Consider the following 6,167-nt stretch of genomic DNA (forward strand, 5'->3'; position numbering starts at 1 on the left):
TCTTCAATCCCCAAAGCTCAATAATCAATCCTCAACCCTCAGTCCTCAATCGTCAACTATCAGTCCACAGTATTCAATACTCAATCCTCAATACCCAACCATCAATCCTCAATACTCAATAGAATTTACTGAATTCTCAGGATTCAATACTCAAACCTCATTCCTCAGCCCTCAACCCTCATCCTCCATCCTCAATCCTCAATCCTCAATCCTCAATCTTCAATCCTCAATAAACAACCTCCAATCCTAGATCCTGAATCCCCAATCCTCAATCATTAATGATCAATCTTCAATCCTCAATCCACAGTCCTCGATCTTCAATCCTCAATGCTCAATCCTCAATCCTCAATCCTCAGGCGTCAGTCCTCAATCCTCAATCCTCAATCCTCAATCCTCTACCGTCAGTCCTCGTCCTCAACCCTCAACCCTCAATACTTAATCCTCAATCCTCAATCTTCAATCATCAATACACAATCTTCAGTCCTCAATCCTCAATCCTCAATCCTAAAATCCTCAATCCTCAATATTCAACACACAACCCTCGACCATCAATCCTCAATACTCAACCATCAACACTCAATACTCAATACTCAATAGAATATCCTGAATTCTCAGTTTTCAATACTCAATCCTCAATCTTCAATCTTCATGTCTCCATCCACAAACATCAATTCTCATCTCTCAACACTCAACACTCAGTCCTCAATCTTCAATCCTCAATCCTCAATACTCAATCCTCAGTCCTCAGTCCTCAATCTTCAATACTCAATCCTCAATCCTAAAATCCTCAATCCTCAGTCATCAATCCTCAATCTTCAATACTCAATCCTCAATCCACAATCCTCAATCCTGAATGCTCAAACCTCATTCCTCAAACCTCAATCCTCATCCCTCAGTCCTCATCCTCCATCCTCAATCCTCAATCCACAATCCTCAATCTTCAATCCTCAATACTCAACATTCGATCCTCAATCCACAGTCCTCAATCCTCAAACCACAATCCTCAGTCCTCAATCCTCAATCATCAATCCTCATACCTCAATCCTCAACCGTCAGTCCTCGTCCTCAATCCTCAACTATGAATCCTCAATCCTCAATATTCAATCATCAATACTCAATCTTCAATCCTCAATCCTCAATCCTCAATCCTCAATCCTCAATCCTCAATCCTCAGTCCTCAAACCTCAATCCTGAATCCTCAATCCTCAGTTCTCAAACCTCAATCCTGAATCTTCAATCCTGAATCCTCAATCTTCAGACCTCAGTCCTCAACAATCAGTTGTCAATTCTCAATCCTGAATACAATATCATCAATTCACAGTTTTCAATACTCAATACTTAATCTGCAATCTTCAAATCTCTATCCACGAACATCAATTCTCATCACTGAACCCACAACACTCAGTCCCCAATCCTCAATCTTCAATCCTCAACACTCAATCCTCAACACTCGGTACTCTCTCTTCAATCCTCCATCCTCAATCCTCTATCCTCAAGCGTCAATCCTCAATCCTCAATCCTCAACCCTCAATCCTCAGTCCTCAAACCTCAATTCCGAATCCTCAATCCTGAATGCTCAATCCTCAATCCTCAACCCTCAGTCCTCATCCTCAATTCTCAATTCTCAATCCCCAATCCTCAATTCCCAATCCTAAATACTCAATCCTCAATCGTCAATCCTCAATCCCCAATCCTGAATCTTCAACCATCAATCCTCAATCCTCAATCCTCAATCCTCAATCTTCAATCCTCAATACTCAATCTTCAATCCTCAATCCTCAATCCTCAACCCTCAATCCTCAATCCTCAATCCTCAATCCTCAATCTTCAATCCTCAACAGTCAGTCCTCGTCCTCAATCCTCAACCCTCAATCCTCAATCCCGAATCTTCAATCATCAATACTCAATCTTCAATCCTCAATTCTCAATCCTCAATCCTCAATCCTCAATCCTCAATCCTCAATATTCAAAACACAACCATCAACCATCAATTCTCAATACTCAACCATCAATCCTCAATTCTCAATACTCAATAGAATATCCTGAATTCTCATGATTCAATACTCAATCCACAATATTCAATAATCAAATCTCAATCCTCAAACATCAACTCTCAACACTCAATCGTCAATACTCGGTCCTCTCTCTTCAATCCTCCATCCTCAATCCTCTATCCTCAAGCGTCAATCCTCAATCCTCAATCCTCAACGCTCAATCCTCAGTCCTCAAACATCAATTCCGGATCCTCAATCCTGAATGCTCAATCTTCATCCCTCAGTCCGCAACAATCAATTGTCAATCCTCAATCCTCAATAGAATTTCCTCAATTCACAGTTTTCAGTACTCAATCCCCAATCTTCAATCTTCAAATCCCAATCCACAGACATCAATTCTCATCACTCAACCCTCAACGCTCAGTCCTCAATCTTCAATCCTCAATCCTCAATCCTCAATCTTCAATCCTCCATACTCAATCGTCAATCCTCAATCCTCAATCATCAATCCTCAATCCTCAATCCTCAGTCATCAATCCTCAATCTTCAATACTCAATCCCCAATCCACAATCCTCAATCCTCATTCCTCAAACCTCAATCCTCAACCCTCAGTCCTCATCCTCAATTCTCAATTCTCAATCCTCAATCCTCAATCCTCAATCTTCAATCCTCAATAATCAATCTCCTATCCTAGATCCTCAATCCACAATACTCTATCCTTAATCCTCTATATTCAATCCTCTATCCCCAGTCCACAATCTTCAATCCCCAAAGCTCAATAATCAATCCTCAATCCTCAGTCCTCAATCCCCAATCCTCAGTCCTCAATCCTCAATCCTCAATACTCAAACCTCAACCCTCAACCGTCAATCCTCGTCCTCAATCCTCAACCCCCAATCCTCAATCCTCAATCTTCAATCATCAATACACAATCCTCAACCCTCAATCCTGAATCCTCAATCCGCTGTCCTCAATCTTCAATCCTCAATACACAATCTTCGATCCTCAATATTCAACACACAACCCTCAACCTTCAATCCTCAATACTCAACCATCAATCCTCAATTCTCAATACTCAATAGAATACCCTGAAATCTCAGTTTTCAATACTCAATCCTCATTCTTCAATCTTCAAGTTTCCATCCACAAACGTCAATACTCATCACTCAATCCTCAACACTCAGTCCTCAATCTTCAATCCTCAATCCTCAATCCTCAATCCTCAATCCACAATCTTCAGTCATGAATACTCAATCTTCAATCCTCAATCCCGAGTCCTCAATCTTCAATCTTCAATGCTCTGTCATCAATCCTGAACCGTCAGACCTCGTCCTCAATCCTCAACCCTCAATCCTCAATCCTCAATCTTCAATCATCAATACTCAATCTTCAATCCTCAATCTTCAATCCTCAATCTTCAATCCTCAATCCTAAAATCCTCGATCCTCCATATTCAACACACAACCCTCAACCATCTATCCTCAATGCTCAACCATCAATCCTCAATTCTCAATACTCAATAGGATATCCTGAATTCTCAGTTTTCAATACTCAATCCTCAATCTTCAATCTTCAAATCTCCATCCAGAAACATCAATTCTCATCACTCAACCCTCAACACTCAGTCCTCAATCTTCAATACTCAATCCTCAATCCTCAATCCTCAATCCTCAATACTCAACCATCAATCCTCAATTCTCAATACTCAATCTTCAATGCTCAATCCTGAATCCTCAATCATCAATACTCAACCTTCAATCCTCAATCCACAATCTTCAATCCTCAGCCCTCAATCCTCAATCCACAATCCTCAATCCACAATCATCAACCTTCAATCCTCAACACACAATCTCCAGTCCTCAATCCTCAATCCTCAATCGTCAATCCTCATTCTTCAATCCTCAATACCCAATCCTCAATCCTCAATCCTCATTCCTCAAACCTCAATCCTCAACCCCCAGTCCTCATCCTCAATTCGCAATTCTCAATCCTCAATTCTCAATCCTCAATCTTCTATCCTCAATAATCAATATCCTATCCTATGTCCTCAATCCCCAATACTCAATCCTTAATCCTCAACAGTCAGTCCTCGCCTCAATCCTCAAACCTCAATCCTGAATCCTCCATCTTCAATCATCAATACTCAATCTTCAATCCTCAATCGTCAATCCTCAATCCTCAATGCTCTATCCTCATTCCTCAATATTCAATACACAACCCTCAACCATCAATCCCCAATCCTCAATCGTCAATCCTCAATCCTCAATCCTCAATATTCAACACAAACCCGTCTACCATCAATTCTCAATACTCAACCATCAATCCTCAATTCTCAATACTCAATAGAATATCCTGAATTCTCATGATTCAATACTCAATCCACAATATTCAATAATCAAACCTCAATCCTCAAACATCAATTCTCAACACGCATTCCTCAACACTCGGTCCTCTCTCTTCAATCCTCCATCGTCTATCCTCTATCCTCAAGTGTCAATCCTCAATCCTCAATCCTCAACCCTCAATCGTCAGGCCTCAAACCTCAATTCTTAATCCTCAATCCTGAATGCTCAATCTTCATCCCACAGTCCGCAACAATCAATTGTCGATCCTCAATCCTCAATAGAGTATCCTCAATTCACAGTTTTCAATACTCAATCCCCAATCTTCAATCTTCAAACCTCAATCCACAGACATCAATTCTCATCACTCAACCCTCAACACTCAGTCCTCAATCTTCAATCCTCAATCCTCAATCCTCAATCTTCAGTCCTCCATACTCAACCTTAAATCCTCGATCCTCAATCATCAATCCTCAATCCTCAATCCTCAGTCATCAATCCTCAATCTTCAATACTCAATCCTCAATCCTCAATCCTGAATCCTCAATCCTCAATCCTCATTCCTCAAACCTCAATCCTCAACCCTCAGTCCTCATACTCAATTCTCAATCCTCATTCCTCAATCCTCAATCTTCAATCGTCAATAATCAATCTCCTATTCTAGATCCTCAATCCCCAATACTCTATCATTAAACCTCAATATTCAATCCTCTATCTCCAGTCCTCAATCTTCAATCCACAAAGCTCAATAATCAATCCTCAATCCTCAGTCCTCAATCCTCAATCTTCAGTCCTCAATCCTCAATCCTCAATACTCAAACCTCAATCCTGAACCGTCAGTCCTTGTCCTCAATCCTCAACCCTCAACACTCAATCCTTAATCCTCAAACTTCAATCATCAACACTCAATCTTCAATCCTCAATTCTCAATCCTCAATCCTCAATCCTCAATCCTCAATATTCAATACACAACCCTCAAACATCAATCCTCAATACTCAATCATCAATCCTCAATTCTCAATACTCAATGGAATATCCTGAATTCTCAGTTTTCAATACTCAATCCTCAATCTTCAATCATCAAGTCTCCATCCACAAACATCAATTCTCATCACTCAACCCTCAACACTCAATTCTCAATCCTCAATCCTCAATCCTCAATCCTCAATCCTGGATCTTCAATCCTCAATACTCAATCCTCAATCCTCAATCCTCAATCCTCAATCCTCAATCCACAAACCTCAATCGTCAATCTTCAATGCTCAATACTCAATCTTCATTCCTCAATCCTCAATCCTCAATCCTCAATCCTCATTAATCAATCCTCAATACCCAATCCTCAATCTTCAATCCTCAGTCCTCAATCCTCAATTCTCAATCCTCAATCCTCAGTCCTCAGTCCTCAAACCTCAATCCTCAGCCCTCAGACCTCATGTCAATCCTCAATCCTCAATCCTCTATCCTCAATCTTCAATGCCCAATACTCAACCTTCAATCCTCAATCCTCTGTCCTCAAACCTCAATTTTGAGTCCTCAGTCCTGAATCCTCAATATTCATCCCTCAGTCCTCAACAATCAGTCCTCAATCCTCTGTCATCAATCCTCAATCTTCAAGACTCGACCCTCAATCCTCACTCCTCAATCCTCAATCCTCAATCCTCATTCCTCAATCCTCAATCTTAATCTTCAATCCTCAATACTCAGTCTTCAATCCTCAATCCTCAATCCTCAATCCTCAATCCTCAATCTTCAATCCTCAATAATCGATCCTCAATCTACAATCCTCAATACTCAATCTGCAATCCTCAATCCTCACGCCTCAATCCTCAA

The sequence above is a fragment of the Calliopsis andreniformis genome, unplaced genomic scaffold (genome assembly GCF_051401765.1).
Source record: "Calliopsis andreniformis isolate RMS-2024a unplaced genomic scaffold, iyCalAndr_principal scaffold0135, whole genome shotgun sequence".
NCBI classification, from domain to species: Eukaryota; Metazoa; Arthropoda; class Insecta; order Hymenoptera; family Andrenidae; genus Calliopsis; species Calliopsis andreniformis.